Here is a 25431-nt window from a genome sequence, read left to right as displayed (position 1 = left end):
AGAACAACTAAGCAAGTACTTATTTATTGTGACCAATTGTGTATATAATGTACCATAAGGTGAGTATATATATATATATATATATATATATATGTTTAAGTAACCCTAATTGAACTTATAATATACTTGGGCCCATTACGTATTTAACAAATTAACCCATCTTTAACTTTATCAATAAGTGTAGAAAGACAACACATTTCACAATTTTTTCATAACTATTGATGTGATTGATTGTAAATGATATGTAATAAAAGTGATGTTGATAGTACCATTTGAAATAATATTGCACTAATCACAATTTTTCATCTTAAATGTCATGTTAAAAATATGTGAAATTTATTATATCTATAAATTTGTTAATTTAATATGTAATTGTTCTTATAGTGTATCTCGTAGTTCTTGTCAAGTGGAGGTTGGATTTAGCTTGATGTTGTTGGGTGGAGGCCTAGTAAGCTAAAGTCAACATCTTGCTAGAGGCGGAGACTAAGTTGGGCCACTATCATCAACTATAACTTTTGGTGTAGTGAGTAAGTGTTTGATCCAACAATTAATATTAGAGCCAAGTCACATATTCAACTCCCTGGTGCGCATGTGCAAATGTTAGGGGTGGGATTGTTGGGCAGATGCCTAGTGAGCCAAGTCTCAATCAACCCGTTGATGTTAGGCGACCACCCTTTAAGGAAATAAAATTGTGCCCTTACTATCAACTCTAACTTTTGGTATAGTGGGTTAATCCTAACAGATGCATTTGATGCAATACAAGTTGAGGAGAAAATTTAAAAATTTAAAAAAACCAGAAAAGAGTTAAAAGATACTCCCTCCGTCCATTTTTTGTTTGTCCTATTTGAAAAGTCAAACTTTTTAAGGGAACATCATTTATTATCTTGTCTACCTTTTAAAAATGTGTAAGTTTCCTAAACTACCCTTAAATAAATTTATCAAAAAATTGAATTAGTAAATTAATAGGGGTATAATAGGAATATAAGTAAATTAATGACTTTTATTTTTAGAAACAGGACAATATTTTGGAACATCTCAAAATAAAATAAAGGACAAACAAAGTAAGACGGAGGGAGTAAATAATTAAAAAATTAAAAGTTATATTTTCCTTTTCAAAATGGAGGCAAAAAAAAAAAAAGTTGTCCGTCCATATCCGTGAAGGTTTGAGAGGATTCAATCCCCCCGACATGTTCCACCATAGGGATTTGGACATGCACGGGCCAATTGGATGGAAGGCCATTTGGCAAGAGATGGCCTTTCATGTGTTTTAAAGAGCCTAAACTAAACTTATACCATATTATTTCTGTTCTGCGCTCATCATGTGATCATATCTAGCACCGTTTACATTCATCCAATGCTATCGCATTCTAATTTGACCTAAACTTACTGTTCAATCTGCGGATCTGCCGGTACTTATCACCATAAAAACAAAAAACAAAAAAAAATACTGTTTGTTTTTTCCACTTGTAAGCTGTACAGGTTCCTTCATAGTAAAGCAGCTATTATTCAATGGCCACTTGGCGCCCAAACGCAAAAAGCTGGCTAAACAGAGTCAGATTCCTACATGAATGAATATAGGACTAAGTGACTAACCAGCTAACCTTCACCGCATATAGGTAGCCGCGTGTCCCTTTGATGCGCCCCAGTTGGTAACTAGCTAAAGTATATCATATCATATCATATCATATTATATCATCACTCTCAAGGGTCAACTTTTTCTATCATTTCCAAGGTTTTGTTTTGTTTCTTTTCAAGATTTATTATAAACCGAATTTTTTCCAGCATTCCAATGATTCACTGTATATGTTGCAACGCTTCCAAGTTCTTAATAGTCACGAGGCCTGTTATAAATAGAGCAATCCCCGCACTCCACGATCAGATAGATCCCTTAGTATTTGTGTGAGTTGAGAGAGAAAGAGATCGAGGCTGACAGGGGAAGAGGAAAAGAAGCACGAGTAAGACCAAGATCTTTAGACGCACATTAGCGTGGCACCATCAAATCTAAATTAAAGGAGTGATAGTGCCACGCTGTGTGCGTCTAAAATGGCATGCTCTGATTGCAGACGCACACATGTATGAAGGGAAAGTGGATGATGAACATTTATGAAGGGAGCTGGTTGCTGTAGTACTGAGTTAGGCTTCATACATATGTACCAATTAATTAATGTGTTTTCACTTTTCATTGCTCAAATTCTCTTATTTCCATCATCTTGCTCCCATAGTTAATTTGTTATAATTCTCTCTCTTTTTTTTAAGTTGTTGTTTTTAATTTGAACTCATTAGTAAAAAATTTTACTATCAATAATAATAAGTAATAATTTATCACTTAAAATTTGTTGTATAAATATTATGGACATAACATTTCTCTCTTTATTTTTTATTTTGGTCTAAATATAAAATTTGATCATTACAATAGTAATTAATATGCATTTTATATATATAAAACATTTTATATTATATCTCAAAAAAAAAAAATTATATTCTAGCATTTAGGCGTTTTACTTTGATTGTGTTTGTCTATAAAACTACATATTTTACTATTTAATGAAAATATCACGTGTTAAAATGCAAATAGAGGATTTAAATATAAAATATAATATAATTTTAATTAAAAAAAATATTAAAATTAATGATGTGTAAAATTATAAAGTCTCAAAAGTTTACGTGCCACACTATTATGAAAATGTTAACCTCAAATTATTTTGGCTGCTTTTAATAACTAAAATTTAAAAAATGGGTGCTTTTAATATTTGAAATTTCAAGTGAACGCAATTAGTCGTAGAAATTTTAAAAATTAGCACTATTAATTGGTCCTTGAAGTTTGAAAAATGAGCGCTATTGCTTTATTAAACACAAACAAAGAAACTTATAGATCAATTGACTAAGGGACCCATGACGGTCACTTGAAAAATTCTTTGCCTATGTATCAATTAATAAAAAGATCAATAGTACTTATTTGAAACTTCAAAAATCAATAATGCTTTTAGTATCTGAAGTTTCAAATGAGTGTTATTAGTTTTTGAGATTTTAAAAATTAGCACTATTAGTTGATCCTTGAAGTTTTAAAAATGAGCATTATTGCTTTGTTAAATACATAGGAAAAAACTAATGGAAGTTAGTAAACCAACAATGCTCGCTAAGGTTTTTTTTTGTTTTTTTTTTACCTGTATGTCTAATGGAAGGATCAATATACCACTCACTCATTTGAAACTTAACTAGTAAACGTTATTTTGGCCTTCCTTTTTTTTTTGCTGAAATTTTGGCCTTCCTTTTTGTATTGATTTCATGTCTCTTTTTTATTTTATTGTTACCCAGTTTAGTTTGGTATTTTATAATTGTTTGACCCAGTTTAAGTCGCACTAATTAATGTTTGATTCTCCAAAAAATAAAAAAGTCGCACTAATGTTTGATTCTCCTAGAAAGAAACAAAAAAACTCGCAGTAAATGTTTTAGCAAAATCCATACCGGCAGATAGCTCATCCTTTGATGTGAAAACTATTTTACATAAATTGCTGACAGCTGTGGGATTTGAACCCACGCCCTTTCGGACCAGAGCCTAAATCTGGCGCCTTAGACCACTCGGCCAAACTGTCACATGTGCTCTGATAATATCATAAATTAATTAGCTCATAAAATTTATTGACACCTCTTATTAGAATTCATATGCCAGTGAGAAACCTCTGGTTGGGCCGGGCAAGAAAGTAATGGGCCTTAGTCTGTGTCGACTGTTAATTTTGTCTTCAAATTGACATGGGCAACTTTGCTTATTAAAAGCCAGGTGCATTCCAGCAAGTTACCTTTTTCGGCTTGAGTAATTTTACATAAATTCATAATTTTTTCTCTTATTACTCATAATTTATTACATATTGCGTCAAAGTTACAACACAAAAGTTTGTAATTTCCAACCTTAATGGTTGCCTTTATTCTTTTTTTTTTTTTTTTTTTTTGAGGAGAAAATGTATAATGGTTGCCTTTATTCTGTTGCATTATGCATGATTCTGCAATTCAAAAAGAACATGTTTCAAAATATAAAGGACATCAAAATAGAAAAAATTTTCTGTTAGCCTTTTTATTTTTTATTAGAGAATTTTATTTATTTTAATTAATTATAAGACTTTAAAAAACAAATACTAGGTCTACAATACTTTTATAATATTTTCACAATAAATCCTAAATAATAGATTATTATTGGGAAGTAAAAAATGAGTTTAGTGGTGAATTCAAATGATAACTAGTAAGAGCATCAACACTGGGGATTGCAAATACCAAATGTAAAGAGAATTTGGCATTTCAAACCCCAAAGTACTTAGCATCTAGGATTGTAAAACCCAAGTATTGCAAATTTTTTTGCAATACTGCTACTGTGCAATTCTAAAGGTAGAATTGCACTATAGCAGTATTGTAAAAAAAAAAACTAATATTTTCTTCTCCTTTTCCCCAATATTTCTCTCTCCTCTCTCTCATTATTTCTGTTTTCTTCTCTCTCTTCCTTCTCTCTTTCTCATCTGCACTCTCCTCTCTTCAAACCCAAACACCATCTTCCTCCCAACATCAACATCACACATCACAGTGGAGGAAACATTGATTTGGGCCTTTCTTTTTTCTTTCTTTTTTCTTTTTTTCTTTTTTCTTTTTTCATGTTGTGATGCTGTGATCCTTGCCGATGATGGGTTGATCAACGATGGAGGAAACGTTGATCTAGCCGCGGTAGTGGCGATGTTGATCTAGCAGTGGCGGTGTTTGGGTTTTGATCGGGGTTGATCTGAATTTTTTTTTCCCTGTTGTGTTGCTGTGATTCTCACCGATGATGGGTTGATCTGGGTTGATCAATGATGAAGGAAATGTTGATCTAGCGGCGGCGATGTCTGGGTTTTGATCGGGGTTGATCTGGTTTTTTTTTTTTTTTTTTTTTTTTTTTTCCCCTGTTGCGATGTTGTGATTCTCGCCGATGATGGGTTAATCAACGATGGAGGGAAGGTTGATCTAGCAGTGATGGTGGCAGTGTTGATCTAACGGCGGCAGTGTCTGGGTTTTGATCTGGGTTTTTTTTTTCTTTTTTTTTCATGTTGTGATGCTGTGATTCTTGCCGATGATGGGTTGATCAACGATGGAGGAAAAGTTGATCTAGCGGCGGTAGTGGCGATGTTGATCTAGCGACGGTAGTGTCTGGGTTTTGATCTGGGTTTTTTTTTTTTTTTTTTTTTTTTTTTTTTTTTTTTTTTTTTTATATGTTGTGATGTTGTGATTCTTTGCCGATGATGGGTTGATCAACGATGGAGGAAACGTTGATCTAGCGGTGGTAGTGGCGAAGTTGATCTAGCAACGGCGGTGTCTGGGTTTTGATCGGGGTTGATTTGATTTTTTTTTTTTTTCCGGTTGTGTTGCTGTGATTCTCATCGATGATGGGTTGATCAATGATGAAGGAAATGTTGATCCAGCGGTGGCGATATCTGGGTTTTGACCGGGGTTGATTTTTTTTTTTTTTTTTTTTTTTTTGTGATTCTCGCCGATGATGGGTTGATCAACGATGGAGGGAAGGTTGATCTAACGGCAGCAGTGTCTAGGTTTTTTTTTTTTTTTTTTTTAATATGGGTTTTTGTTCTAGTGGGATTTTGGTGGGCAGTGGTGGGCATGGTGGAGGCACGGTGGTGGTGACTGGGTAGTGGAGGCAAGGTGCTAGAGGTTGAAGGAGCTTGTGAGCAGTGGAGGCGCGTGTGGAGGAGTCTAGAAGATGTATACGCGTGGGGAGGAGAAAATTGGGAAAAAACAAAAAAAGAAAAAATATATTTTATTGGGTAGATATATTATTTTAATGAGTAGAATAGGAAAATAAAAGTTGGGATGTTGAGAGTGATGTAAAATGGTATGGTATAAATGATAAAGTAGGTTTTGAGATGGTAAAATAGAATAATTTGAAGAAACCTGATGCGAATGCTCTAAAGCACACACAACAAATAAGGTATAATTGCTAAAATGCTATTTTAGGGGCTGCGTTTGTCTCACATGATTTCAATTTCAGGAAACTATTTTACACCCTTGTGTGTGTTTGGGCACCCACGGAAAATCAGCAACTCGTTGACCATAAAATAACCCACCAAAAGCGTAAAATCGTTTACGCTTTGATTTTACCTTCAACCATTTTCCGAAAAACACACCCAAAAGAGAGAGACTGAGACAGAGCTCAAGCACACACCACCTGAAGCTCATTCTTGCCGGTCAGATCGCCGTCCTCGTCCCCTCCATGTGACGGTGAGTGCTTTGTTCCTCTTCCTTCCTTTTTGTTGCTTGCGTAAACCCATCTGTTCAAACCCACCCTCATCGGAAGTCCCCTCCATCTTCGTCTAGCAATGCCCAAACCACAAGGCGTTGTCTGAAGTCCCCTCCAGCTTCGTCGTCCCCTCCATTTTTTCTTATTCAAACTCAACCCGATTTGGTTGCATCCCACCACACCCATCCCTGAAACCCAGAAAACCCATTGCTCAAACCCACTCCAACGAACCCACCACTTCGATGAACCCATTCCGCAAACCCATTTCTCAAACCCCCATTGGCCGCCACTGACCACCAGCCCACTCCACTCCACCCCCAAACCCACCCGATCTAGCCGCCGCCACCTCCATCCACTCCAATCCTCTCTTTCTTGATCTATCTCTCTTTCCCTCAATCTCTCTCTCTCTTTCTTTCTCCTCTCACCAAGTTTGTGAATAAAAGATGTTTTTATTTTGATTTTTGGTTGTGTTAAGTGTATATTTTGAATTTTTTTGTTATAAAATTCGTTTGAAAGCTGAGAAAATGGCTAAGAAAATGTGAAAAATTTGTAGGAAAATAGCATTTTCAAAATGTTACCAAACACCAGAAATCGTTTTCTGGACTATTTTCCATTGCAAAACCAAACACCTGGATTTCATTTTCCTTATGGGAATTCACTTTCCCCTGCATTCATTTTACACTCGAAATTCGATTTACATTAAACCAAATGCAGCCTAAAATGCAAACTACAAAAAAGATGTTATACTAAAAAAAGAAAAAGAGGAAATGGAGCTATAGTAAGTTGCCATCTTTTGGCAGTTTACTATAACTATAAACTTATAATAGAAACTAACATTTTATTTATTCTCTCTCTTCTTTCCCTTAAAAAATATTTTTCTTTTCTCTCTCTCTCTCTCTCTCTCTCTCTCTCTCTCCTAAGCTTCTACCTCTTCTAACTCAAAACCTCTTAGCAAAATGGGAGATTGTGGTGGTGGCAGTTTGTGAGCTTGTGGTGGCTATTGAAATCAGCAACGGTGGCATTCTAGTGGTTGAGATCGATGACGCATGGTTGCTGCTCCTTTTTCCCTTTCTTCTATTGTTTTTTTTTTTTTTTAAATTTCATTTGCTATGGCCGAAAATCTCACTCTTTCTTGTTGTGTTTGGTTATTGGTTGATTTGGGTTTCAGTTTGTGCGATGGGTGGGTTTCAGTTTGTGTCGTGTGTTGTGGCTTGTGTTTTAGTTTGTGCCGTGTGTAGTGGCTTGTGTTTCCATTTGTGCCATGTGTGGGTTTCAATTTGTGCCGTGTGTGGGTTTTGGTTTGTGTAGTGGGTGGACTTAGGTTTTTTTGGGATGTGCAGTGGGTGGTGGCTGTGGCTAGTTCGGTGGATCTATGACCGAGTTGGATAGGTGGTTGTAGCTTGTGGGTGGCAGTGGTGGTATGGTTATGGTGGCTGGCGGTGGCCATGAGTGGTGGGTTTGTTGGTTGTTTTTGCTTGGGAGAAAAGAGACGCAAATGGAGAATAAAAAAGAATAAAAATGAATATTTTAATGATTTGGTAAAAAAATAAAATAAAAAAACCTTTGACGTTGTGAGTATTGTAGAGTGAGGTATTAAAATAGATGAAGAATCTATTTGGATACCACTTATTGCTGAAAACTGAAAATTTATTGTTAAAAATACTGTAGCAAAATAATTTTTAAATGTGTAAATAGTGTCGTAGGATCTAATTTTAAAGAAAAATTTGCTAAATTCTATACTTGCGGGTTCCATGAACAGTGTAGGGACCTAGCCAAAAAAAGGCAGACGCGTAAAACGCCACTCCTATCACTATCCAAACTCACATGAAGTATCTATTTGGATACAAATGAAAACTTCCATGTTCAACATTTTGGCGTTTTTTTTTTTTTTTGGGAGAAGCGTTTTTTTTTACTGTCTGTCAGTGCACTATTCACACTAGCAAAATAAGTGGTGGATAGTGCACACCAGTCGGTCTCGTGCACTGTTTAGAGGACCCACAAACCTCTTTTTTCAGCAACTTTTTCATTAAAAATGGGTCCCAAGGCACTATTCACACAATTAAAATTTATTTTGCTACATTGTTTTCAGTTTTCAGTAAAATAAGTGGTATCCAAACGCACCCGAAGTAGTTTTTTGTGTTGTTATCCAAACGCACCCGAAGTAGTTTTTTGAGTTGTTAAAAGATAAAAAATTGAAAACCTTTGATGTGAATGCTCTAATAGCTTGCTATCTATAATTTATAGTGAAAATGTTACAGACATAACAATACTCTTTTTGAAATATAATTTTTTTTGCATGTACAATTACACTTTAACAAACTTTATAAATTAAATAAAAAATGAATTTTCTGTAAAAGACTATATCCAAACAGATATGGCTAGTTATTTGTTTAAAAATAAGATAAAAAGTTAAAAACTGTGTTTATTACTTGGAAGAAAAAATGTTTGCCTTAGAAGTTGTTAGGATATATGTGATTCAATATTAGAAACATATGTTAATATTTTATGTAATTGGCTAATCCTTTGACAAAACGCATTTTACTTGTAATTGGGTAGATCTATGATGTGTTTAATATTTCAAGGAATAAGGTTTCAAGTTCAAGTGTTAAAGCCATGCAAGTCTGTCCAAGAATCAAGTAATGAATTGCCAGATTTTAAATGCTCGACAACTAGCATATATCGAGGTTTATGAAACTCAGTTTTTCAAAATTGATTTTCATCCAATCCGTGAGTATATATTTAGGCTTTCTTTTCTCACAATTCTAAACATATATAAGGATTATTTTGAGACCGTCAAAGGTTGCACAGTTGCACAAGTGTAGAGCAAAGTCTTGTTTATGCAAATTGTGACTGAAGATAGAATTTGCCCTAGTTTTTCTTTCTCTCGAAGAAGCTGCTATATTTGTACACCGTAGGGTTTTGTGACCAAGGAGCTTCTTGATTTTCATCGTTTAAATAAATTGAAGGAACTTTGCAGCCAACATCTTTCTCAAATTGGTGATTAAATCGCGTACTGGGATTCGTGCATCTATTAGTTAGTCACATACTAGGAGCCATACATTGAAAATGAGAGATTGTCACTATAGAACAAGTTCAATTGGGTATTGGGGTAAGGGTTCAACTGTAGGTTGGTATAAGGTACTGGAATTCCTTTACTTGTAATCTCTTGTTTTGATAATAGTAGATTCTCGAGAGTGGTGACTTTAAAATCACCTGGTGAGGTTTTTGCCGTGTAGGTTTTCCCCATTCGTAAACAAATCACCGTGTCAATTTAATTTTCGTTGCATACTTAGTTAAATATTGATTTGTTTATGTTGCCACGTACATTGCATGTTAATTTGATTAATGGATAAATTTGGCTAATTAATCAATTAATATATCACAAGGGGTCAATACATTCTTGGCCTATCAGAAGTACTTTTTGTTTCCCTTCCAAATAATCATGTTTTTATTAATTTTCATTAAAAAAATGATAGTTTTTTGTGAATATATTTTCCCTTTGGGTCTAGCTCCCCTCCAGTTTAAATTCCTCCCATTCTCTCCATTTTTTCATATTGATGAAGAACATGTGGCAAAGAAAAAATAATTCTATCACTTAAAAATTAACCATATCACAACATAATTAATTCCTGACTTTTTCACACCTTTAGGCTTCAACACTCATAGCCCCGACACCAACACCTTGGGCAGCAATTGGCAAGGATCGATCGAAATTTATTTTAGAGAACCACAGGAGTCTCGGAACCATGGCCGATGACATAATCACGAACCCACTTAACCAAAATTTCCTGCTCTCTCTCCCTCTAAGTCCCAAACTTAGAATCTCAACCACTTTAATATGTTGCTCTTTCTTTGTTGTTTTTATTGAAATTTGAAACATGGGTTTGTGATTTTAAGCACAAAAAAGAAAGTCTTTAAAGCTTTTGTGACAAACCCATTTGGTTTTTAACAATCTTGAGTGTTCTCTTTTCTCTTTGTTTGTTGTTTCCACAAAAGTCTTTGAAACTTTTGCAACTAACCAATTTGATTTTTACCAATCTTAAGTTAATTCCTAACTCAAAATTTCATTCTTTTTATTTTATTTTATTTTATTTTATTTTTATAAATTTTCTCTCTTTCTTTGTTGCTTTTGTAGAAATTTTAAGCCATGGGTATTGTGATTTTAAGCAACAAAATGAATTGGGATTCATAACTTAAATCCAAAAATTTGGGAAACTTCTAGATTTGGGTTTCATTGTTAACCCCATAGTTGCATAGTTAACGAATCCAATGAAGTCACCTCCATAAACAAAAAGATGATGAGCTCCTACGTCGACTTTAGATCACCACAAAGCAAAATCAGTTGGTGTATGAGTGGTGGTTTTTCTAAGGGAGCTTGCTGATAGGGGTTAAGAGAGAGGGGAGGAAATTATGTTGTGATGTGGTTAATTTTTAAGTATCATTTTTTTTTCTTTGCCATTTGTTCTTCACCTGTGTAAAAAAAGGGAGAGATTGGGAGGAATTTTAACTGAAGGGGAACCAGACCCTTTTACTTTTCTCTGAATAAATTCTTATCAGTATTTTAAATGAATATTCTATAGGCTCAACATCACAAAAAATGAAAGGTGGCAACAACCTACTTCCTGGCACGATGTTGATAAAGATAATTAGAGAATTAGCATTCAAGTCACAGATTTTGGGATATTTAGGGCCTGTTTGGTAAGAGGATTTAAATACAACTTTTTTTTTTGAAAGTAATACAACTTTTTGTTTTAAATACAATATTTAGACAGCATGTTTTTAGGGCTTGTTTGGCTCATGTTCTCTAAATACAGTTTTCAGGAAAAAAAAAAAATTGTTTCATATTTTCCCTGTTCAAAACAAGATTTTGAAAACAGCTGAGAGAATGTTTCCAAGATACAAAAAATATTTTTAATGACATAGTTGTAAATAAATTGAACACAGTGGACCCCACAGATTTATCCAAACTCCTCTAATCATTATATATATGTGTGTGTATGTAAAAATTAATTTTTTTTTTTGCAAAAAGGTAATGTTTATTACACTAAAATTTTTTATATTACTTCTAATACTTCTTTGAAACATATTTATTTATTATATTTATAAATTTACAAATGTATGAAATACATGCAATGCAAGGGCCTTCAACTAGTAAAATTAAATCCAAAATGCATCGATTAAGACAACATGTTGAATGCATCAATCAGACTACTCAATCAAAAGACCAAGCCACATCAAGATTAAATTTTTAATACACATTTTTGCAATCTTGGATTAAATCCATGTGATCTTGATTAACTAATTTTGATAGGTTCTTAAATGAATTAATTAAGGGTATCTTCTCAAAAAAATTAATAATAATTAAGGGTAAATTACAAAGTTAGTCCATATCCTTTACACTATATTTCAATTTTGTCCCTAACGTTTCAATTGTATCAATTTGGTCCCTAACCTTTTCAATGTTGTGTCGATTTAGTCCTTACTGTTATCCATTGGATGGAAAAAGCTAATGTGTCAAATAGAATAATAAAAAATTATTTTTCATGCCATATTAACTGCCAACTGTACTGCCATGTCAAATTATTAAAAAAAAAACCAAATTAAAATTTGCACTCATGTGCATTAGTATCATCTCACTAAAATCCCTAACTCTCTCTCTCTTGCTAATCACTAGTCAGTATCTACTAGGGCTGTCCAAATAAACCGCCCACCCGCCCAACCCGCCCCACCCGCCTAGACCCGACCCGGAATCACCCGATCCGATGGCTCCGGTGGTCGGACTCGGGTCCTGACTCCAAAAACCCGACGCTGGCGGGTCGGGTGTCGGATCTCTTCCTCTAAAACCCGTGAAACCCAACCTGCCCGACATCCATTAAAATCCAGCCATTTTTTCCAGATTCCAACCATTTTTCCCAGATTCCGACCACTTTTTCCAAAATCCGGCAATTTTTTTTCCAGATTCCAGCTAATTTTCCAGAATCCGGCATATTTTTTCCAGATTCCGGCATATTTTTTCCAGATTCAGGCCATTTTTTTCCAGATTCCGGCAACCTTTTCACTTAAATCCGTCGATTTCTGGCACAATAAACATTGAATCTGGCCGAACCAGTGATTTCTCATCACGATTTGGCAGAAATCTCGCCAAATCCTACTGGATCTCACCGGATCTTGGATGGATCTGGCAAGATCTTGCCCGATCTGGCGAGATCTCGCTGCGTTTCGAAAGATTCCAGTGATAATCAGGTTCACCCAAAATCGACGACCACCCGCTGGCAATCTGAACCGATGAACCCGTTACTGCTATGGGTCGGTTACGGGTTGAAAAATGACCACCCGATCTTGTACGAGTCGGTTGCGGGTTGGGCAAAAACCCGACCCGCCCGACCAATGGACAGCCCTAGTATCTACTAATAAACCTTTTCTTCTTCTTTTATATATGAAAAGCTTCCAGATACAAAGCTTTCGTCACTTTTCCTGCCATCACTTTCCTAGTTGAGATAAAGCTTGATTCGAGTATTTGGTCTATAATGAAGACATTGAGGCCTTTGCGAGAGGTAATTGGTGTTGGAAAATCTAGTTTTGCATCTTATACAAAACACACAGCAAAAGCAACAATCATGGATTTACTTCATTTATGAGAGATAACATATAACCTTGAATTCTAGAACAAAGAATAGAAAATGTACCTTGATGCTGTAAAATTCAAAACCAAGACTTGAGAATACCTCTAATCATTATCTCAATTCCACATGATACCCAAGAAGTGTGGTCTCTCAATCAGTTTACATGTATGTGTTCAAGGGAAAATAAGAGAGTGACTTATACTCACATACACTCCATTTCCAAAACAATTTCTTATTTAGAAAATTCTGTATTTTTCTCTACTTATACATAATTGATTATCTAATTGGGCTAGCTTTTTGGACCTGCCCAATTGGGTTTTAGTTTGTGACTTGAGATGGGACCAAAGGGAACAAATAAGACTCTAACTCCAATGAGCCTTGAGCTTATTTGTCAACTCTTGACAAATCTAAAGTTACCATTAATTATATTTAATACCAATATATAAATATAATTGCACTCTAGGCCTTATTAATAAATTATATCCCAAGACTCTAATGATATCATTTGACCCCTCCATGAAATATTCATAGTGAACAAAGTCATAATAAACTGTCACTTTGTAAACAACTATTTTATCATTGAATACCCGGTTTAATCTTTTAGTTATTTACATTTATTGAAATCCGATTTCAATAAATATAAGCTTTAGTAATTCCTTACTAAAGTGGGCGTCTTGAATAATCAGTTCCTATTAAACTTATTTCAAGGTGATATTTCGTGTCTCTATAAAAAGAGATTATGGATTTTATCTTGAGAATATGTGTTCCCTCAACACTACGTGTGGTTACCCAACATATTGAGGTTTTGACCGTGAATATTAGATCTCACTCCTGATATATCAAAGTAACCTACATTTCATGATTGAGTTCATTATCCTCTCAGGATTGAGAGTTTATGAAATTAGAAGTCGTGAGATTAATTATTCAGGTGACAGTTGTTGATTGAATAATTAAGCTCATAGCGGTCCAGTTCAATATGTCTTAACTCTTAAGATACATTAACACATCAACTAGAAGTCTCCATTTCTATGATCAAGACAAACCATCTTGGTTGGTGTGTTATAGTCTTCGTAGATAAAACGCTCAATTTCATCACCGACTACGAACTATATTTTGAGTTTACAAGAAACTTGTGATTTATATCTCCTGTGACTAAATCACATACAATGCATCTCAAGTACTATGATAATATTTCATTAGTTCATTTATAAATAATCTCATATAATTAAACAATTTAATTATTTATGACATGCCAATAAATTAGATTTTAGGGCATAAACCCCAACAATTGGTTCAGTTGAAGGGATTCGAACAAAGACTATAAAGTTTAGCACACCAATAGCTTCCCAATAGCTTCTTTTAAGACCATCAATTTTGGCATTGTTAGAGTCCGATGTTTTTGAAGCTAGCTCTAATTCTATACCCTATGAATTTTATGGTCTATTCAATTATTAATATTTAATCTCCATCTCTTTACCCAAAAAAAATCAACTTGCAATTTTTTTTCTTTTATTTTTTGGGCTGCCAAACACATCTAAAATTAATTATAATTTCTAGCCACCATGATCTACTTACAAAACTACACATCTAAGAGCAACCACATCAGTTCGTCTAAAAATTTCCGTCTATTTTACACTAAAAACCTACTTTTTCTATTTTACACTATCACATTTTCAAAACACCCACATCAGTTAATCTATTTTACAAATTTATTCTAATTAAATAATATTATTTATTATTATTATTATTTATTAATAACCGTTTCTCTCTTTCCTTCACCCATTCTCTCTTTCCCTCATTCTATTTTCCTTTTTCAGCTCACTCACCCGTTTCTCTTTCCCTCACTCACTCTCAACTCACCGATCCAACTCACTCCCAGCTCGCCGTCGCCGCTGCCTCAACCATCAACTGATTCGGCCTCCCTTTCGCTTTCGCCCTCCCTCTCTCCTCCACCACTAACCCTTCGCCTTCCACCCCTAACCGACAACAGCAATGGAAGATCCGGCGGAAGACCCGATGACAGCAAATCGGGCGACAACAGTGGCAGTAGATCAACGCGGCAGATCTGGCTCCGTTGGGCATTTCACGTGAGTTTTCCGTTGAGTATGGTTTGGGCTGGGTTTCTCGATGGGTGTGGACTGTTTTTGGGTTGGGTTTCCCGGTGAGTTTTAATTTATTTTGAGTTGGGTTTTCCAGTGGGCTTGTCTTGATTTTGAGTTGGATTTTCTAATTGCTTTTCCATTGATTTTGGGATATTTTTCTGTGCTAGGTTGTGGTGTTTGGTGGTGGCACTGGGTTTGGGGGTTTGGTGGTTATATTCTTCTTCCTTCTTATTTTGCCGCGCTAGTTTGTTGTGTCTGATAGAGGAGAGAGAAAAAAAGAATTAAAAAATCATTTACATGGTGAACAGTAACCGTGCATATATGCACAGTTACTGTTCATTTACACGGCCATGGTGTATATTTACACATCTTTACAAAGACTGATGTGGGTGTTTTTTGGGTTAGAATGTGTAAAATTGGTACTTTTTTTTTGTATTTTAGAAGATTATAGGTGAGCTAATGTGGTTGCTCTAATACTCAAAACAAAACACCGTTGACCAAACCCATGGATCTACAATCAACCCAAAACCCCATTTTCAAACCCAACCACCGTGATGAACCTGAAGAGCAAATCAACATCAATCTCAAGGACAACCTTTGCAGCTCAGTCTCTTCTACATTATCTTCGCGTCAACCACATCAAATTCGCCGCAAAGAAAAGCAAATCTACAACCAATGTTAAAACTCTATTGTTTCTTTCCAAAATCTTTTTTTTTTCTTTTGTGTTTTGTGTTTTGAGTTTAGGAGATCTAAAAATTTTGCAGTTTTGAGAAAAAAAGTTTGATTCGACAATGGTGGATTTTCTTGGTATATTTTGAGTTCTCTATTTTTTGTAGTGTTTGGTTGTCAAGAAAGTGATGTAAAATTGAAGCTAAGATCTCCATGTTTCTTGTTGTAGTTGAGATTTTCTTTGATTATTGTTGTGTTTTTGGTTCCCTAGAAAATGATAGAAAAGAAAAATATAGCTTGGTCTTAGGTACTCAATATCACGTGTAGATTTTAATTTGTATTTTTTTTTATGTCATGGAAAATAATTTTTTTTATTGTTCCGTTTCACATATCAGCTTTTTCCATCCAAAGATAACGATCGGGACTAAATCAGCACGACACTAAAAAGGTTAATGACCAAATTGACACAATTGAAAAGTTAGAGACTAGATTGAAATATAGTGTAAATGATAGAGACTAATTTTGTAATTTACTCATTAATTAAAATCAATTACATGTCAAAAAATCACATTAGTTTAAATAATTAAATTTTTAGACAATAGTGTAATAAAAGTAATATATGAATCCTTGATATAATTATGATTTTTGATATTTTAATCAGTTATATATCTTATTAAAATGTGATTAGTTTAAATTTGAAAAACATAAATGTACAAAACTTATGTATAATACTTTATGTGTTGTTTTTTAAGTTTTCCTCTTAAAATTCAGTCATGTGACTATTTAACTAAAAAATGTATTTCCATCCTACGAGAAAAAAGTCATATGACAGAATTTTAAAAAGGAAACCTAAGGAACAATATTAAGTATTGTACTTAAATTTTGCCCAACATAAAAACTCATAATTATACTCAATCGAATTTAAAAATTGAGCTAAAATTGCCCAAAGTTCAACACTGGAGCCAAAATAGTATTATGGTCAAAGTGTGGATCAACATTTTGACCGAAAAAGTAAGTTTGAGGGTTTTCCTTTCTGAACTTTGCCATTTACAAATTGTGCAATGCATTTAATTACAAAGTGCAACTATGGAGAAGACTATTGAACAGACCATGACAACAATGGATAGATAGATAGATGACCTAAACCAATTAGCAAACACACATGTTTGCCATCAAACACATCATTAGGGTCTGTTTGAAATCTGTTTATTTTGTTGAAATTGAAATTTTTTTACTGAAAGTACTGTAGATAAATGTAAAAATTAACTGAAATAGTACAACGAGACTTATGAATAGTATCAAAAAGTGTAATAGAGTACATAAATAATAACAAAAATAAGCTAAATAGTAAAATAAATTGACTTTTAAATTTTTACCAAACACATGCTTAGTCAAAATTCAATATATTAGATATCAGTGCTAAAGAAAAAGATTAAACACGGTGGATCATGCGTTAATAAGGTTCACGGCACAAAACTGCAGAATAAAGAAAACTCAACTTGGTGTTTTTACTTTTTATATATAATATATACAAGTAAAGCGTTATAAAACAATTTTCAAATGTTTTTTTTTTTACCAAACAAGTTCTCAATTTTTTGTTTCTAAAATCAGTTTTCTGAGTGAAATTTTTCCGAGAGCTTTTTTTGAAAATAATAAAACATTTTTTTTTCTATCTCAAAAAAACAGTTTTTTTAGAAATTTTCAATACACGTTTTACAAACTAACAAACAAATAAGCCCAAAATTGTTGAATATAATTTCTTATTATTTTCCCAATTTTGAATAGCTTGATTCAAGAGTCAAAACCAACTTCTACCGCATCATTCATAAAATATACCAAACAGGGAAACCAAGTGTTTGGTGAAATTATTGAGTCATCCATGTCACGCTGGAACCTACAAAATGGGAGGTAGCGGCAGTTTTCCTCCACCGAATAATTGCAATCACTACTTGGGTGGTAGGTGGGTGTACACAAACAACACGATGTCACGTGTCCATAACCATAACATTACACCTACTTCTATATATGTTCTGTACAGGCCGGCTTGATGCATTTGGGGGGTTAAGACGAAAATTGATTATCTTGTTTTAGATGTAAAATTATCACTAATTAACATGAATTATGTATAATTTTTTTATTTTTTAGAAATTTTATAAACAGAAAAAATTTGACAAAATTTTTCATACTTGTTGATGGGGTGAATTGATAGTAATAAGTAAAAGAGTGGTGTAGTGGTAGATTTAAACGAGAACTACTAAAAGTTTGCTAACTAAACTCTTATTATTATTCTTTTTTTTTTTAAATGTAACATTTACAATATTTTTTACAACAAATCCTAGTTTTTAAGTTGCTTTTTGTTTTATATTTGAAAATATCACTATAATTATTTTTTTGCCATAAATAATAGGCTGTAACAACCTGCTACTTAACATTAGTTGTAAAAGTATTGTGAAAATTATTATGAACATTGCATTTTTCTCTATTTTTTATTTGTTTTTCATCTGGTAAAAAATTTTATTTTTTTTATTGATTATAAATAACCCTATTGGTTAAAATTTGGGGGCCTTTTTTTTTTGCTTGAGGCCTTAAGCGACCGTATCTTTGGCTCCACTATTTAGCCGGCCCTGGTTCTATATATTTAAATTTGTTCAGCTAAAAAAAAAAATTAATTTGTTTTTTTTATTCTTCTCAATTTGTTTTTTTTTTTTGTCCTACTCTACCTCTTTATTTTCATTTTCTTTGGAGGTTTTATTTGGTACCTATATATAACTTTTTTTTTTTGTTTTTTTATTTTATTTTATTTTTTCCTTTTAGTAATACTTCATGCACACCACTCTTTGTTTTTCTCTCTACTCTTTATTTTCATTTTCTTTTGGAGGTTTTTTCCTGGTACGGTAGTACCTACGTTTAAAGTTTTTGTCACTTTGTTTTTCTAATTTTGTGTATTTATAAATTATATAATAGTTTAACAAAGGTTGTTAAGTTTGTCAATTTTCTTTTGCAACTACTGTAGGACGAAGACTTATGTGGCTTGTGAGTTGCGACGACTCTCAAGCTCTAGATTGTCACTTCTCAATTCTCATATTCTCCAGTCCTCCATTTGACCGCCAACCACAGCCGCTCTTTTAATTTTTTGGCTAAATTCTCTGCCATTTTTAATCTATGAAATATGCCTCCACACATTTAATAAAAAAGAAAGAAAGTGAAACAATTGACAAACGCTAAAATGTGGTTCTAGTAAGCCAATTCATTAAGTAGGGCATCCATTAGGAAAAAAATCTAGTAAATGAGTTGTGGTTATAAAATCACTAAAACAACTATTTTTAGCACTTCAAATACCAAAATACATGCTATATCAAAGATGTAAAATTAATAATTTTGATATGTTAGTAGTAGTAGACCCATGTAGCATGTTGCTACTATTATTTAATTCATTTATTTTCATGGGTTAGGGAGGAAGAGAGAGAGGTTATAGATAAATTAATATATTGGGTTGTTTATATTATTTTAATGGGTTGTATTTTTGAATTCTATATATATATTTTAAATCTCAAGATTTAATTTGTTATTTTAAACCAATTAAAAATTTGTTCATTTTGAAATTCTAAACTGTTTTTTACTTTTTAAATCTTGGGGTTTATTTTCTTATTTTTGAAATTATAGAATTTAATTTGTTATACCCTAAGTTAAAATGAAAATTTTCCTAAATCAAATTATTTATTATTATTATTATTATTATTATCTCTATAAAATATTTGGCTTATTAGTATCCACTTTTCACTATTTCCTAAAATATGGTGATTTATTTCAAATTTATATTTTTGAAAAACGCAATTCAGGTTTTTTTTTTTTTGAAAAATTGGAATAAAATAAAAAGGAAAAAGAATAAAATAGTCAAATTAAAAATATATCTCTTAAATATATTTGACTCCATTCCCATGATTTATCCATAGTTGTAACTGGTTCATCAAAAAAAATAAAAAAATATCCATAGTTGTAATTGCTAATTTAAATTTTTTACAAACCTTTAAATACCCAATCGAAATTTTTTGCAACTCTTACCTATCAAGTGTCCAAACAACGACTTATTTTGGAAAAGAGTATTGCACAAATGAATTCTTTAAAAAAAAAAAAAATCCTATTAAGAAATTTGAACTCACAGGCTCTATGATGATTACTTTATTACACTTTACCATTATGCCATAACACTTAATGATTTGCTTTTTTAAATAGGAGTGATTTGTGTGAGTTCCAGTTAGCTCAACTGTTAAAGTCTCTAATGGTTAAATACGAGATCTGAGGTTCAATCTTCGCCTACACCAAAAACTGAATAGTGTCTTGGTCTGATGATAAGGAGCTATCATCAGGAGCGGACTCAGTTGAACTAACTGAATCTAATGATGATTTTTTTTTTTTTTTTAATTCTCGAATAATATTTTATTTAATTTTATCCCTAAATCATTGATTGTATTTAGGGAAGGCAATGCATCAAATTTAGAGTGTTGTTAGATGAGCTTATTTTTGTTTAAAACATAAGTTGTGTAAAAGTACAACTCTACCTAGAAAAAACAATGATTTAAAAAAATTTACATGGCCTGTAATTGAAACTAAGCAGGAATTCTAAGCTAAACAAACATATCTTTAGTTGGTTTTTTTTACACGACCCAACCAAATTTTAGATTTTTTTAATGGGTTTAGGTTTAAATTTTTAAACTTATTAGGGTTTGAGTTTTATACCTTAGGTACCCGAAAGACCGAACCTAATCCCATTACGCACTTAAGTTACTAAGGGGAAATTACACTTACCCCTAAGCTATACCTCATTTTATACTTATTCCTTAAACCATGAGAATTCACACTTTACCCTTGTTATTCTTATTCCCCTAAACTATGAGAATGCACACGTACTTTTCTTAACTATTACCCGCGTTACACTTGCCCCACTTATAACTGTATGGACCCAATTTGGTTCCTAAGCCCAAGAGTCAAAAGGATCTTGGCCCAAAGAGTCCAATGCAATGAATTTGTAGAGAGTGGGTCAGATAACTAGGCTCTAATGAATTGGACAACAATTTTGGTGGGTCTAGATGACCTGAAAGCAAAGATAAATAGGTTTTATCCAAAGAATATCATCCTCGGCACAATCCGAGGAGATGTGTTCTTATATATATCTCTTTTGAATTTGATTATAAGTCTAGTTCCTGTTGTTACAGTGTTTTTCTTCTAATTTCTTGATCCCCCTCCTCAGGGTATTCTTTCTCTTTTATACTGTCTTCCTTCTTTCATCTCCACCCTTCAAGTGTAGACCAGATTTTTGGCGTTGATCCCTGTCCCATCAGCACCTTCTTGAAGTCTCTGGGAGTAATTTAGGGTTGAAAGTTACTGTTCAGGTATCACTTCCACATTAATGCGGCAAGAGAGTTAGCTACAGAGCATTCAATGCGGTAGTAGCAGCTTTCTCTTAGATATTTCATAGTTCCCCTTTGTCCTGTACTTCCATGATGTGTATCCTTATCAATAGAATCTCCTGGAACATTGCTCTGGATGGCAGACCACACCTTCTGACTTCTGCTTTGCTCAGCTGAGGAGGCATTCCTCCTCGGACCACCTTCTTAAACCCTCATGACTAGACCCCATTTCTTCATTCACTAATGCAGACTTCCATGACAGCGTTTACCTGTCCTCGGACTACTAGATGTCCTCGGATTAGGCCCTCGGCACAACATATATAGATATATACTACTAAGCCTATCATACCTACAATAACCATTTTGCACTTATGAAAAAAAAGAAAAAAAAAGTTGGAATTGAATTATGAATTTTGATACCTAGTCTAAGGAAAAACTTGTATAACCATCATTTCATATAAGAATGATTCTCATACTTATAAGATTCACACTTACATGAGAGAGTGGATATGGGTTACAGATGCCATTTACCATATCCAATTTAGGACACTAGTAAATAGGGTAAATTTCATTAACTTACCATGGGATTTGAGCTAATACCAATTACGTTCAAGACATTTCAAAACTGATCAACTTGGTCTCTAAACCCAATTTGGATCCTAAACATCGTTAGCCCTGTTAGTCATTTTCCTCTTCTCTCTTAAACTTGTATCTTTACTTTCTTTTCTTTCTGTGACTCTATCCTCTCCATTGATCCCTCCTCTCACCAAATCTCTCTCTCTCTCTCTCTCAGTTTGAATAATATAGCCACTGAGGTCGATCCAAAACTAAGAAAAAAAAAACCATCGTGTTTTCCACCACCAAAACTCTAGCCACAAAAAACCCATAAAACTTGTAAAACCATTGTGAACCACCATGCTAGAACCCCTTCCCCAACACAACACACTAACAGATCTCAACCCAAAAAAAACCCAACGAAAAACCAAACCTAATACACCAAATGATAAGCCTACCATGTTGCTGAGTTACACAAACGCCACCACCGCATCAAGTCGCCCAAATCCTTTAGATTTCTTAAAGTACTAAATGCTGCCACTAAGCTCCACACCACATACTACCCGATCCATATCTACTCACATTCTATTTGGAGATCCACTACTTGCTGCCTTTCTTACAAAACCCAAGTTTTGATTGGTGGGTGGGTGGGAAGGATGAGAGAGAGAGAGAGAGAGAGAGAGAGAGAGAGAGAGAGAGAGAGAGAGAGAGAGAGAGAGAGGAGAGGAAAATTGACTAACAGGGACTAACAATTTTTAGGACCAAGTTGGTCAATTTTGAAATCTATTGAAACTTGTGGGCATTAGCCCAAACTTTAGGGTAGGTTAATAAAATTTACCTTCGTAAATATACACAGTAGACAAAGTTTAATTCCAAATATGTTTGAAGTTATATTATCTAAGTTCTAACCCATTACATGACAATTTATAAGATTATCTATGTGTATTATCTCTTCTTTATATATTAAGAGGATTCAAAAAGATAGTTATCATCTACCTACAATATCTAGAATACCCCTAAAATTTATTAAGCACTACTCTAAACAAAAAATAAACTAGTGTATAAAAGTAATTTAAGCTCGAAATATTTAATTTAAACTTAAATGTAAATACTCATTTGAATTCCACTTTCCATGTTTTACTTTTAAAAAAATGTTTTTTTTTTTTTTTAATAGCAAAGATAGAAACTTGTATTAAAGAAGAAAAACATAAGTATACAAAAAAGCTTAATATGCCAACAACGTTTTCCATTTTTTCAATTACCAAATTCAATTTTTTTTTCTTTTACAACTGATTAGATTTAAATATCACTTTCCATGTTTTACTCCTAAAAAAACTGCTTTTAATTTGCCAACCATGTTTCCCACCTTTTCAATTACTAAATTCAATTTTCTTTTTCCTTTTACAACAAGTTATAAATCAAATTCAAACTTTTTAAGAGATAAACTTATACAATTATTTGTTTTTATTAGTAGAAAACTTATAAAATTATGACAGTTATTGTCAAACCACGCTTCCCACTTTCTCAGTTACCCAATTCAAAAAATTAAAATTTTCCTTTTGAAACAGAATAGAAAACCAAATTCTAATACACACAAAAAACGCTAGTTTGTAAATTTTAATAATTTGCATCCATTATAATTTGGGATTACTACATTTTTCAAATTATTTTATATGATTTTGTGTTTGTTTGATAGTCCTTTAGAGGCCTTATGCTAAAGTTTTGTATCATTTCTTATATAACTGATGAAGTACAAATCGTCAGTCTTTGTAAGTGCATTCAGATGGAGCTGAGTCCTCATCCGTGTCTCTGCAAATATAGTGAGATGGTTCCCTCGAGATGGTCACCGGTGTGGTACCTGCCACAAAGCCTCCGATGCCAAAGTTAGTATAAAGAAGCCTTTAAAGAATAATATAGAATATCAGAGTAACTATGAGTGCTTTTAGGTGTGTCTATGTACCTGGTTTGTCTCTGATCAAAGTGTATATACAGCTTCATGGTTCCTAGCCGTTGGAGGCCTTAATTATGGCTTTAGTGCCCTTTTTGTAACGCCTCAGGGTTCATGAATATGAGTTTTGATGAGGCCCTAACGACCTTCCTATTGTTTGATAACTGATCAAGGTATTGAATGTTCTAATTAATGACTCTCCTGTGTTCGTCCGTGTCGCGTCAAGGTGGATGAGTATATTTGGCAAGATCGTCCAGGGAAGTTGAACTCGTCAGTCCCATCAGCTACCCCCCAGGTTCTGTAGTCGTCGTGATGTGCTATGATGACCATCAGAAGGTGAAAGGTTTTCTGACCTGGACATGGCTCTTAGGATTTCCCTCCACATTTAATGCGTGGTGGCAGCACCACATCCATCGTGGCCACGTGGCGTGTTTTGATCAGTGGAGTTAATACTCCAATTGTGTGACTCTTGAATTTCCTGCTGGATTTCAGTTTTTGTGCCTTGGTTTTAAAACTTCTCTTCTTTTCATTTTCCCTTTCACTTTCTCCAACTCTCAATCATTGCTCTGAGCCTTTTCTTCTCCAACCTTTCTTTGTGATTCTTCTCCAAGTTGGTGCGTGGTTGAGCTTTCTACAATTTTCTTTTGAGGTATGCCTTTCTTCCTTCTTTTTGCTTCTATTTTCTTTTTGGTGTAGATATAAACTATGATAAATTTCTGATTTTCTCTCCTTTTTGTGTTTGTTTTTTGTTTTCGAGGTTTTTAGTATTCATCTCTTTCCCTCTGTTTTCTTTTTAGTTTTCATGGTCAGTAGCTCTGAGGTTAGGGTATTGTGCCCCTCGATTTCTTTTTTGTTTGCTCGTTTGGGGGATTCCTTAGATACTTCCCATGCTTTTCTCCCCTTGGTTGGGAATTTTTTTTTTGAGGGTAGTGGTTTAGGTGTTGTATTGGGTGAGTTATTTCCTGTGCTTAGTCAATCGATCAATTGGTTTGAAGGTTTGGTGGGTGAGAGGGAGAGAATGTCTAAGGTTAGATCAAGTGAGCTCGAGTTGTCTTCTAGCGATGACCAGGTGGAGGGGGATAGTGCCGTCTCTACCCCTCGAGAGGTTAGGGCTTTTCATGCCCTTGAAGAGGTGTGTGGTTTGGACGACGATACACTTTCTAGGTTTAAGGATAGATTCCAGTTCCCAAATAGGGTTAGGGTTCGTCTACCCCATAAGGAGGAACGGGCTTGCCACTTCTTCCCTGGGGAGGTATGCTTCTATGAGGCTGCCTTCCTGTGTGGACTTAGGTTCCCCGTCCACCCATTTATTATGGAGCTTTTAGGCTATTTTGGTATTGCTCCTGGGCAACTTATGCCCAATTTGTGAAGGATAGTGGTCAGCTATATGGGGATATGGCTGGCTGCTACGGACGGAGACATGATTAAAGTGGACGAGCTCATCCACTTGTACCATTTAAAGGAGTCTAAGGAGCATGGGTATTATGAGTTGGTGCATTGGGAGAGGAAGACTAGGATTGTTCGGGACCTGCCTTCGTCCTTCAGATGGAAGCCCCGGTTCTTTTTTGTGTCCAGGGATGACTGGGAGACTCCCTCTAATGAGGTTTGGGGTGATCTTCCAAGGTTGCTCCGTCGGTGGAGAACCCCCAACTTAGGTGCGTCACTATTTCTTCTAGTCCCTTAATTTTCATCCTGTTTATTTTATCGGATCTAACTCCTTTGTCCATTGTCTAGTGCAGTTAAGAAATGGCCCAAGCTTAAAAGTAGGTAAAAGAAACGCGTTAAGAAGGCCATTGAGTATGCGAGGACAATCGAGGATTTCGCTGATCTGGTGGACCCGTGAACTCTTGCCTTTTAT

At 34.1% G+C, this 25431-nt stretch overlaps 1 non-coding gene across 1 annotated transcript; it reads right to left on the bottom strand.

Annotated features, from left to right (window-relative positions):
• Positions 1–3513: 3513 nt before the first annotated feature.
• TRNAL-UAG lies at positions 3514–3593 on the bottom strand. The gene has a single exon. It is a non-coding gene; the product is annotated as a tRNA-Leu (tRNA).
• Between the last annotated feature and the right edge of the window lie 21838 nt (positions 3594–25431).

Source organism: Quercus lobata, chromosome 3, assembly GCF_001633185.2.
Source record: "Quercus lobata isolate SW786 chromosome 3, ValleyOak3.0 Primary Assembly, whole genome shotgun sequence".
NCBI classification, from domain to species: domain Eukaryota; kingdom Viridiplantae; phylum Streptophyta; class Magnoliopsida; order Fagales; family Fagaceae; genus Quercus; species Quercus lobata.
Note: the sequence above shows the minus strand (reverse complement) of the source record. Positions and strands in the feature narration are given on the sequence as shown.